The sequence below is a fragment of the Choloepus didactylus genome, chromosome 10, assembly GCF_015220235.1.
Source record: "Choloepus didactylus isolate mChoDid1 chromosome 10, mChoDid1.pri, whole genome shotgun sequence".
In the NCBI taxonomy this organism is placed as follows: Eukaryota; Metazoa; Chordata; class Mammalia; order Pilosa; family Megalonychidae; genus Choloepus; species Choloepus didactylus.
Window position 1 is genome coordinate 118,652,341 of NC_051316.1, and position 12,621 is coordinate 118,664,961.

Consider the following 12,621-nt stretch of genomic DNA (forward strand, 5'->3'; position numbering starts at 1 on the left):
TATATTGGACTGGCCTATTTGGATTTAATAAAATTATAATCATGAAAAAAAAAAGTGAGGATGAAGGGAAAGTACTTCCTTAGAAAAGAATGGCAAGGGATAACTGATGAAGGAACAATGAATTTAGAAATAGCACCATATGACACCATGATAACAAAAGTTCATTAAGTTAAGAATGATCAATGGATGCTAAAACTGGTGGGAGAGTTTTTATTTTTAAAGAGAATATACAAATAGTCTCAAAGAATCTTCCCGCAAGATGAATATTACATAATGTATTAGTGAGTGTTCTCCAAGGAAACGGAAGTGACAAGAGATTATATATACATATATATAATGAGATTATGAGATTTATTATAGGAATTGGCTGATGTGACTGTGGGGAATGGTGAAGTCCAAATTCCATAGGGCAGACCACAAGCTGTGAGCGCCAATAATGGTTTTTGATGAATTTCATAGGACAAATTGGTTGGCTTAACACAGATGGGAATTCTTCCTTCTGGCCTTCAACTGGTTGGTTAAGACTTCTAATTATCGAAAGCAATAACTTTGATTGATTGTATATGTAATCATCATTGATGCAGTCAACTTACTGATGATTTAAATCCATGAAATATCCTCACATGACAATCAAGCCAGTGCTTTCTTGCCCAAACAACTGCATACCATAAACTAGACAAGTTGACACATGAACTTACTCATAACACTTACATAGGAAAAAAAATAATTTTACAGCAGGGCTATATACAGCAAACAACAGTTTTAAACAATGTCAGAGTTTATATCCCCAGCAATAGAGATACAACAAATCAATATCAAGTGACTCCTGATATAAGTCAATGGGGAAGACAAAAATATTCTGTAGTATTCCTGGGGAAAAAAGAAAAAAATAATATGATGAGCACATCTGCAATCAAATCATGAGGGAACATCTGACAAACCCAAAATAAGGGGCAAAAAAACCCCACAATTGTCCTCCCAATAGGTTTAGCTTATGAAAAACTGTCTTCAGTACTATGGCACAATAACTGTGTAAATGATATTAAAGAGACATGGAAGCTAATATACTGGAAAATCACAGTAGAATCTCTCATTTTTAGAAAGTACGCACTTAAGCAATTAGGACTAAAGAGAAATAATGCCTCTATTTTCCACTTAAAGAGTATCTAATACCATTTAAGTAGTTTGTGATAGAACAGAATTTCTATCTATGTTCATCTATATCTGAATCGCATGTGTGACTTTTTTGCTCTAGGTTGCCACAAAGTAACTAGAACACTCATTCCACAAAAAGGCCACCTTTCTGCAAATTACAAAAAGATTAACATTCTCAGGTTTCTTATTGGATAGATTTGCAAGTCAACAGACATTTCACAGCAGATTTTACATCCTTATTCCTTAAGCTATAGATGATAGGATTCAGCATGGGGGTCATTGCCCCATAAAACAGGAACATGAGCTTGTCTGAAGTTTGCAACTGGTCTTGAGACATGGGCTTTGCATACATAAAGAAAATGGTACCATAAAATATGATCACCACAGTCAGATGCGAAGAGCAGGTGGAAAAGGCCTTGTGTCTCCCTGTGGCTGACTTCATTCTCAAGATGGTGTAGAGGATGAGAATATAGGAGAAGAAGATGACCAGCAGTGGAAGAACCAGGAAGGCCACATTGGACACCAGCATGGTGGCAGCATTGAGGAATATATCAGCACAAGCTAACTTGAGGACAGCTAAGATTTCACATCCAAAATGATTGATAATATTATTCCCAGAAAATGGCAGCTGCATGGCAAGAGCTGTTTGTAAGTTGAGTTGATTCCACCAGAGAGCCAGGATGAGGAAGCCATCAGCACATACACCACCTTGCTCATGATGATGCGGTACATCAGAGGGTTACAGATGGCCACATAGCGGTCAAAAGCCATCAAGCCCAGGAGTACACTCTCTGTTGACCCCATGGCAAACACAAGGAGCATCTGCACTGCACAGCTAGAGAAGGAAATGGTTCTTCTCTGTGACACTATGGACACCAATGTCGAGGGAATGGCAGCAGATGTATAACAGATATTGACGAAGGAGAGGTTTCCCAGAAAGAAGTACATTGAGGTATGAAGATGAGAATCAAAGATGCTTGCTATGATGAGAACACTGTTGCCAAGTAGAATCACTAGATACATCACTAGAATCAGAGCAAAGAAAATGATCTCAAGATTTGGATGTCCCAAAAGGCCCAGAAGAAAGAATTCTGATACAAATATCTGGTTATACTTATCCATGTTATCTTCTTTCAGGTTGTCAGAAGAAGATCTAACCTAAAATATATTCAGTGTCAAGCAACAAATGTTTCAAATTACCTGATAAATCATTTTTAAGGATGGAATAAAAGGAGGGTTTGCTGAAAGCTCTGATATCCAGTTAATCTCAACAATGTGTGTGTGTGTAATACAATGAAACTGGGAATGTTTGCTGTACCTATGCCCCATACCCAATATATAATGAACTATCTGTGATCAAACATTGATCTAGAAGTAATCTATCCTGATTTTGAGGACGTATTCCTGAGGTGAAGTTTCTAAACTCCATATTTTATTACAGTCTTCACCCTAGGGTTCTTCATTTCATCTGGCACAGTTTCAGATGGTAGCAGCAGAAAAATTAACCTCAACAACAAATGGAATTATGATTCATTGATCAACATACATGGTCAAAATGTCAAGGCAACTTTGATTTTTGTGCATATTTCTTTCTAGGCCTGAATCCTTGCCATATTCCAGTCTGTTTCATTGTGTGTTATAGACATTTAATCATAATGAAGTGAACCACATGTACAAAAATTTACCATGTAATCAGGACCAAGTAAATTGTTGATCTCATATTGAAGTCCACTCTTAATTTCATGGTTTTGTTGTTTTTATGACAAGACCACTTGATGGAGAAGTTCTGTATGGATATGATGGACATTCTTTGGGCAACATTAAAAAGTTTCTCAGCTTGTTTTATTTTGTAGCTTCAGAGATAGTCTTCATAATTAACTTGTTTAAGTGAGCCTGAGAAAAGAACAAAAATGTATATATATATTAGGTGTGTATTTGTGCATTTGTTTATGTACATGTGCATATACCATTGCATACTTTATACATAATGATTTTTTATACTATGCTAATTTTTTTCAGTCTTGAGATATAGAAGTTAAAGCATGCCCCCAAGCTGGTAACTAATAGAGTGGAGCTTGAAGCTCAGATTTTTGACACCACATCTAGTTCACAGCTTCACTAATGAACACAAGTTCATCTGATGATATTGCTGAACTGCAGATTCTGTTTTAGTGCTCAGGGCAGGGCCTGAGAGTCTGCATTCAAATAAGTTCCAGATGGTGTTGACAAAATTTGTGAAGATTTAGCACCAAATATTAAGGCTTTAATCCACATGGGGTTTGCAAAGTATCCAGATATTTCTGATCAAGAGAGATTTTCTTTTATCTCGTTGTGTAGATTGGCTGAACAATCTGAAAAATTACAAGAACTACTGCTTTTGTGTTTTATACTAAATTCTGGTCATATCATGCTGTCAAGTGCACTTAAGAAAAATATATTCTTGAAAAAGCTGTTTTTTTATAAAGCAGGATTAATTATGCTGGGATCTAGAATATTTTTACGATATTCTAGACAGCTTTTCTGAGCCCAGACATATTCCAAGCACAGCAGAAAAATTAAAACAATCACCTAAGGTACCTTTCATTACAATGTTCACAATCAGTGAGGAATGTAGTAAAACTACTCATGAAAATATAATATAAACATAATTATACTGTGAAGTTTGGTGGAAAATTATAAGATTTATTAGAAGAAGTTTCTGTGCAATAAATCACTCAAGGTATAACTCAGGAAGCATTTCAGACTCAGCCATATTTGAATATATGGAAATGATTAGACATGTGTGGAAAAGAGAGGACAAGTGTAACTTAGAAGAGAGAACAGGTTGAGTAAAATTTAGGAGTAATCAAATGGCACTGCCTCCTGTTTGGACAAGGGAGCTCCTGTAGAGGTGTGGTAACATGCACATCTGACAAGGAATATGTGATTCAGTGACATAATGACTCAAAATTCTGGAGAAAATGCACACTTCTTTGGCGGGGTCTCATCATACCAAGCAGGGTGAGGAATCTGAACCTGTGAATTTAACTCACACCCAACTTGACTCATGCAATACGATTCTATGAGATTTTTGAGCAGAGACAACACAAGGATTAAGAAACTTAGAGTAATGTGTTTGTCATTAATTACTGACTAGATGTGAAAATTGATCTTTCCATGGTTGCCACCAGATTTGAAGTTGGCCAGAATCATATGTTAATCCTCATGTGCACTATTGTGAGTTATTGAGACTGTTGCTTCTGCTCTTTTTCACTATTCTCCACTCAATTTAGTTGTGTGATAGTAGATGGGAAAGTAACATTAGAATAGATGAAGACTGGGAATCAGAAACCAAACTTGACAGAGGGATTTTCTATTAAAGAATAGACAGTAGAATAGAAATATTTGAACTTGGAAGAGAGAAGTAAGAGGGCATGTGCCATCTCAGTTTCAGAGAAGAAAAATGCAGGAAAAATAAGTTCACTTTTTCAAATTAATTCATGTAAAAGTCAGGACTACATAAAAGTATTCTCCACTCATTTAATTTAGCCAATTTATATTGCAGGCTTCTAGCTGTCATATCATGTCCTTTAAATTAGTTTACTTGGCTCATGTCTCATGGCTAATAATGGGCAATGGCAAGACCCAAAACCCATGCTTTCTCCACTACTACCCTGAATAACTGGTGCCATTAATATCTGCATAGAATTCGTAGGTCTTCAAGAGGGAATGGTCAACAACCAACACAGATACAGTGAGGTCCCAGGACAAGCTTTACTGTGCTCATTCAACAGAGACCAGAGTAAAATGACAATGATTCTACATTCACTCTACACTACTTCTTAAAATAAATCAAAGTTTTCCCCCACATGGTGCCCAGAAATTAGTCAAAGGTTGCCTTGGAAAGGGGACTGGAGCACTTTGATCTGCCCAATCATGAATGTAAATGGAAGAAAGATTCCAGGACATGGAACTTACTGGGCAACATGGCGATGTCCCAGGTCTGGCCTCTGGGTCCAGGTCTGTAGAGGATGCCTATTCCAGATGGCTGCAATGACAGCGCATCTCAGGCCACCTCCAGGCTCCCCCTCCACCTGCTCCAAGCTCTCCCCTCCCAGGTGGAAATGCCCTCTGCATTACAAACCCACACTGAGCACTGGCCCGTCTCGCTGTTTATTTCTGCTGCCAGCCCCTAAAACTTATCTTGTGTTCTGTGAGATAACACAAGGCCTGGGGGAAGGAGCATGTCTGTCTTGCTTTTCCCTCTTCAACTAGTGCCAACTGCAGTAGCTGCACATAGTAGGTGGGTCTCAACAGATTAGATAAATATTTAATTTCTAGGCTCTTAAGCAATTTCCCTGTACAGAATTAGGGGATTCATGATCAGGACAGCATTAATATGCACCAGTTATTGTATGGCAACATGCTTTAGGTTTTTTTGTTTGATTGTTTCTGTTGTTATTTTAGTATCATTCACTTAAACAAGCTGCTTCCTAATTTATATGATCACCAATTTAGGCAATATAAGTACAGAGGGGTCACCTCATATTCCTTTGAACAGATGTCACATGAATTTAGCATAGTGGAAAAGCACTTGGCACATAATAACAAAATTTTGGGTTGAATTTCCATGCTTCTAACTTATAGATACATGTTTCTTATTTGTAAAATAGTGATAAGTATACTTGTCTTACTTTTCTCACAGGGATGCTGTGATGACAAAATAAGGTAGCCTCTTGAAATTGCTTTATGGCTTCTCAGGCATTATAAAAATAACAGTAATAACAAATTGTTGCTTTATTATAGAGATAATAATAAATTGGCAGTGTATTGCTTCAGGTTATTTATATTGGAAATTCATATTTTTATTTCCTTTAATTATAATCGAAAAGGTTCAGTTTCATGATATTTAAAACTTACCTTTAAACAGATACATTATTTCCACCTCTTGGAAGAGCCATTTATTTTTCCTTAATTTTTGCATCATTCTGAATTAAGATCAAATTCAAAAAATGAATCCAAGTTCTACCCATGTGGAAGAGTAAATATTTGTTACACTGTAGTGATTGTAATTGTTCCCCAACCACCAAAGCAATTTAAAGTTTTCGTTAGAGATGACTTGAATGGAGAAACTTATTGGTGCTTCAGGGACAGCTCCCACAGACCCAGTTAAGAGTGATGTTGGGAAAAAATTGTGCTGAACAAGAGTTGTAAAACAAAGAAATAAAATTTGCCTGCCCATGTAACTTTTGGAATTAGGGCAAATATTTCTCAAACAAATATTAGGAAAGATAAGGGCTTTCAAATTCAAAATATATTTACCAAATGAAATTAATTAAAAATTAGTGTTTAATAAATCTAATGACTGTTAAAAAGTCAAATATTAGAACCGAGAAATTATCTAGATATTATATATGAAATAAGACATATTATTGCTGTGAATTAAATGATTATCACTTAACTTTTTGGCTGGATTTGTCTTAAGTCTTTTGAGCAGATATGTTCATGCAGGATACCAACCTTACACCTTTTATGGAATGAAAAGAAATAGAGGCCATAAAATAAATAAATCTATAAGGCAAAAGCAAATTAACAGTTTTCAGATCCAGCTGGAAAAAAAACCTGGAAGTCAGTCTTGAAATTCAGGCAATTATATTGCACATTATTAATTAAAGTGTTTTAGTATAGTCTGTTTTATATAATTCTGTTTTATATATCAACACTTAAGTTCTGACTGTAATATTCTTATAGATGGTATGTTTTCTATAAAATATTTGGATTCTGAAAAATAACTGCTTAAGAAAGCAGGAGCAGTATTAATGCATCTACACAGATAAAAACACACACATACCCCACAAAACCTACTACATTTGCATTAAAATACATATGAAAGTATGCCATAATCTTTTATATTATAAAATCATAGACATTTAGATCTGTGAAACTCTTTACAAATAATATAGTAAGGCATCCCTTTCTACATGAGATATGAAGTGGTGAAATAGGGTTTCAAAGTTACAGAGTAATATTGAAGAAGTAACAACTGCAAAAGTTTAATAACCTGAATGACAATGCAGATACTCTGTCCTATTTCTTCAACTTCTCTACAAGTTGAAAGTGATTAAAAATATCAGTTTTATTCAAAAGAATACCAATTAAATTATGCACAGGGGGGTTATAGTTCATATTTTTTGAGTCTCAATGTCATAGGGGTTAAGGGCTAAAAACAATGTAGAAATCAAATAAGATTCCACTTTCCGTTGTAGAGTATATACTGAGGCTTAAAGTAATGAAATAATGTCCCAAGGTCACAAGGTCCCTTAATATTTTAGTCATGATAACTAAATAGTCAAATATTATAGATGACAAAAATTGCTTTAAAACATATTCTTAATTTATGAAACCATGCTTTATTTGTTATACTTTAAATGTTGAGAAGTTTTTTCACTATTCAACTTAATAAATTAATTTGTTAATTAAGAGATGTGCTTTTACTGAGCACCATTTGTGCTCTGGGCATGGGATAACAATGTCTCACTGAGCAGATTGAAAAGAAATGTGTGCAGAAAACAGAGTTGATTTAAATACTCAAAACATTTAATGCCCAACTTATTACATAAGAAAATAATTAATACTTCTTACAAAACTCTCAAGGTAGCAACATTTTTCAAATGAAAAAAACAATGTTTAAAAAAATGTTAGAAACTCCCATTACATTAAGGGAATACATTTACATGGACATTTTATGATCAAAAATGTCATTTGAAATATAGTCCTACACAACTCTCAATATACCATTATTGAAATGAAAGTGAGTTGCATGACTATAGTTGTTCATTTTTCTTCCTCAAGCAATGAAAACATTGTTTTTAAACAAACCTTCATGACATTTTACTTATTTATTTTTGCCAAGTTCATATGAATCCTAAGAGATAATTTTAATGTAGCAGTATGTTTGTTTGCATTTCCTATGCTTTTTTTTACTGTAGTAGTAACAATGACAGCAAAAGACTACATAAAATATGCTCATATCCATTAGTACATATCAGCAACATTACTGAGCATCTTACACTTCAAGAGAATGGTGTTGTTAAAATCACTGTCTTCAAGAGATCTGAGGATACTGGGATGAGCAGACCTGTAAATCATGCATTTTAGACAATTTGGACAGTATTGGGCCATTAGTTATTCTGCCTGGATTCCATTGTTGTAGTTTTCCACTGAATTTAATAACAAGGCACCAAAATATTAAGAGACATCCTAAGCGATCTGTTGCGTTCCAGGCATACTCTTCTGTACCTCCCTTGGTAGCCATACAAACCACCCCTGTCTTTACAGTAGCTCCCTTCTTTGCCTGTTGACTCAAAGGCATGAGCAGTCCAAAGAGAATGGGTGATAATCTTAACTTTAGTTCAGTAGAATCAATGTTACATCTTTCAGCGGAAACACACCCACTTGTGGATATAACACTTCTAAACCATAGAGCATAAGGTCACAGGGATAGTACACAAATTTTTTTCTACTGGATCACTAGGAGTTTTAGTGAGTGGGGCCATTCCCATTTCTGACTATTGATTCCTGGACCCATGAATCCTAACTATAAGACAGCACCTTAGATACAATGCTCACGTGGAACATACACAGAATCCTGGAAAATATTGCCCCTGCCCTGCAAGATATTGTCATCTAGTTGATGCTAATAATTGAATCTTAAATTGTTAAAGACCATTCCACAATTCTGTCAATCCAGCTGTTTCAGGATGATCAGGAACCTGGAAGGACAAGTGATTTCCATGGGCATGGATACGTTGCCACACTTCCCTAACTGTGAGGTTAGCTGCATGGAATACAATGATGGTGGATAAGGCATTCTATAAGCTCCAGGATGGTAGGTTTGGCAGAAGCAGTATATGCAGGAAAGGCAAATCCATATCCAGAATCACATCTTTTCCAGTAGGTGAAATCACTGGTACCTTCCACGTGAAAGTGGTCTGATTTAAACCATCTGTCACCAGGTGACAAACTGACAACCTTGACAAATGGTGCAATATCAGGAATGAGCATTGGTTTGCTAATGTCAGATTACTCCCTCAGCAGTGGCTGTAGCCAGGTGGCCTCAGTGGGTGGAAGTCCATGTTGCTAAGTGCATGCATAACCTCCATCCTTACCACCATGGCCACTTTGTTCATGTGCCCTTTAGGCAAGGAGAGGAGTGGCTGGGAAATGATGCCCATGTGTGTTCACAGAATACAGCATCTTATCCACTGGGGTCTTAAAATCCTCCTCTGCTCATGTCACCCTCTGATGAGCTTTCATGTAGGACATGCACACCTTCATGATTTTCACCCATTCACAAAGTTCTGTACACATTGCTTTCCCCTAGGCCTCTTTGACACCAGTTTTCCAGTCATTTCCTTCCATGTCTCTGACCATGCAGGCAAACAGTGGGCAACAACTCATGAGTCAGTATGTGAATGAATTGCTTGCCATTTCTCTATTCAAGCAAACAAACAGGCAGGTGCACTGCTAGAAGTTCTGCCCACTGGAGGATGTCCCTTTGCCAATGTCTTATAGGGATGTCCCTGAAGAGGTTATAGTACCACTTCTGCCCAGTTTCTGGTAGTATCTGCATATTATCCAGAATTGTCTGTTAGTCAGGCCCAAGTATTCTTTTCATCAGGCAAATGATTTAGGGACCTCCCCAAGATGCCATACATGCAGGCTGGGTGAGAGAAGGTAATGTGCCGGCAGCAAGGGCCGTGGGCATTTGGGCCATTTTGTTTTTCAACCTGTTTGTGCCATGATGGCCTGTTCAAGCCCATTCTCACATATACCACTTTCATTTGATGATGAAGTGCTGCTGTGCACACCCAAATTTATGGCCTGGTGGGTCAGACAAACCTCATCTCACAGGGGACAGCTCAGGCCTCATGGTGTATTAGTGGCCTATGGCTAAGTGTTCAGTATGTATTAAGTCCCCAGCATTGGCCAAAAGCTGTTTCTCAAAATGAGAGTAGTTATCTGCAGAGGATAGCAGGGTTTTACTCCAAAATCCTAAGGATCTACACTGTACATGATCCTATATGGCTCTACCAAAGACTCCAATTAGCATCCCTATTAACCATTGACTCTTCAAGCACTATTAGACCTGCTTGACCACATGGCCTAAGTGGCAGAGAAGCTTGCATAGCCATCTAGACCTGCTGCAGAGCAACCTCTTGTTCCAGTCCCAACTCAAAACTACCAGCATTTCAAAGCTCTGTAAGTGGCTGGAAGAGCACACCCCAATGATGAATACGCTGTCTCCAAACTTCAGAGAGGTCAACTACAAGTTGTGCCTTCTTTGTGACTGTGAAGGGACCAGATACAGCAGCATATCTTTTACCTCAGCAGGGATATCTCAACATTCCCCACTTTACCTTTGGTCAGGTGTTGCCACTTGGCTCTGCCAATCCAGAATCTGATCAGGCCCATTGTTTTTAAGGATCCAAGGTCAGGGGCAGCAGATCCTCAGTAAAATTGACCTACAGAGAGGAGCAACTACAGAAACTTCAAATGATGGAGCAGCTGTCACAAATTTATGCCTCACAGTCATGGTGAAAGTTAAGCCCTTGCACATTTCACTAGTGGGAGAGAAAATCTTACATGAGAAATCTACTCTAACACTCCAGTCACTCAGAGTTGTTGAATATCTTTTTCTATAGTGTAACATGGCAACACAGGCATTTCAAACTCACTCATTGTAAGCCACCTTTTGTCCATGCTCCAGGCAATAACATAACCAAATCTTAGAGACCTTCTAAATATTTGAGCTACAACACTGTGTCCAGAAACTGTGCATAATTGGCCCACATCAATAAATTCAGCATGATGCAAATATTCATCCTGTCCCCAATATCCCCTACACCTAATGTCCATTCACATATACCTTCCCCTAGTATCTGTATGTACAAAGTAAAAAGAGCATGTACGTCTATGAGTGCAGTACAACTCGTCATGGATCACAGTTTGCACCTCACCTTTTGGGTCTGTAAGGACTTCAGTCTAGTTACTAGTCTTGAAAAAAAGAAGTGGGGTAGGGCAGCAGAGAGAATTAGAAGTATTTTGGAAGTCAACTACCTCAGCAGATTCTGCTACAGTTTCATCTAATAAAACAGGGTTAGTGTCTTCATATGGAGAATACTTGTCAGAGGAGGCAATTACAGGTTTATCAGGCAAAGCTGCTTTAACTCTTTCATTGGAAATGGACTTGTTGATTCCTCAGGGCAGCCATTACAGATTTATCTGGCAAAGAAGACTCAGAGGAATTCAGGGGTTCAATCATCCCCACCATCATCATGACCAGCCCACATGTCCCCCTTCCAATTCCCAGCATTACTTTCCTTCCACATTTTAACAGCACCCACACTTTAACAGCAGGCACCCTGCAATGTTGGGAATCCAGTTTCTGTTGAATACAGTTACTTACATCATGAGACTCAGCTTTCGGTTTTCAGAAATCTCAAGTCTGCAGCTAGAGGACTTTGCTGTTATTCTTGTGTTGCTTGAGCTGGGAATTTAGAGCCTGAGCTTCCCAAATTCCAGTGTATTTAGGGACAACCAGTCATCATTTATCCCTGACCCAAGGGGTGCATTCTATAAACTACAGTGTGAATGTTGGCCCCTGGATTGGTGCACTTGGTGAAGTGTCCTCGTTTTTACTAACCTTTATTATCTCCTGACCCAGGTTAAGTATACCCAGCTCTTCAGACCAATCAGAATTCCTTCTGTTCTGCTGCTGCCAGGACCTTCATTAACTTCAAGTTTTAATGTCTGACTCCAGTCTATATTGCATTTGCTTCAACTTGCTTATGATACTTGTAATTGATACAGACTTGTCTCTTCAATTAAAAAGCTTCTATTTTAATGGAACACCATTTCTTATTCATTTTTATTTTCCGTGTACCTGTCACAAGTCTTGCACAAAATACAGGCTCAAATGAAAGTTTGGTGGATTGAAATAAATGTACTTGGTTGAGATGGGTGAATTGTTCTTCATTTGCCCACTTAATAAAAACTTCTTAATTTAGATCAAAATTTTTTATCTTAATTAAAAGTTTTCTTGAAGAAAAGTAAAGGTTAATTTTGGGCTTTTAAAGATTGTTAAGCTGTGAAGGCAGCATGTCACATGAGAAGTAATGCAGTATAGCTTGTAAAATTTATAGATTCAGAAATACTCTGATGAAAAGACTGAGAAGAGCACAAGAAAGGAGGCACAATGTCTGCCACAATTAACCACCCTTCATCCCCTCAGTGCTCACTCAGTGAAATGTACCACTGCAATCGATAACTATAAATATTAATGTCACATATAATTTCATAATATGCAAAATAGAGAGCAACACTTGATGCACTAAATGTCTTTGGTAAAATTGTCCATCAAACTACAAGTGTATGTCCTGAGTGTCTGCCCTGCCCAAAGCTCATTTGGGATACTGCTGTGTTATA

At 37.4% G+C, this 12,621-nt stretch overlaps 1 pseudogene; it reads right to left on the bottom strand.

The window, feature by feature from the left end:
* Positions 1-1,339: 1,339 nt before the first annotated feature.
* LOC119545350 lies at positions 1,340-2,277 on the bottom strand (annotated as a pseudogene).
* Positions 2,278-12,621: the final 10,344 nt, after the last annotated feature.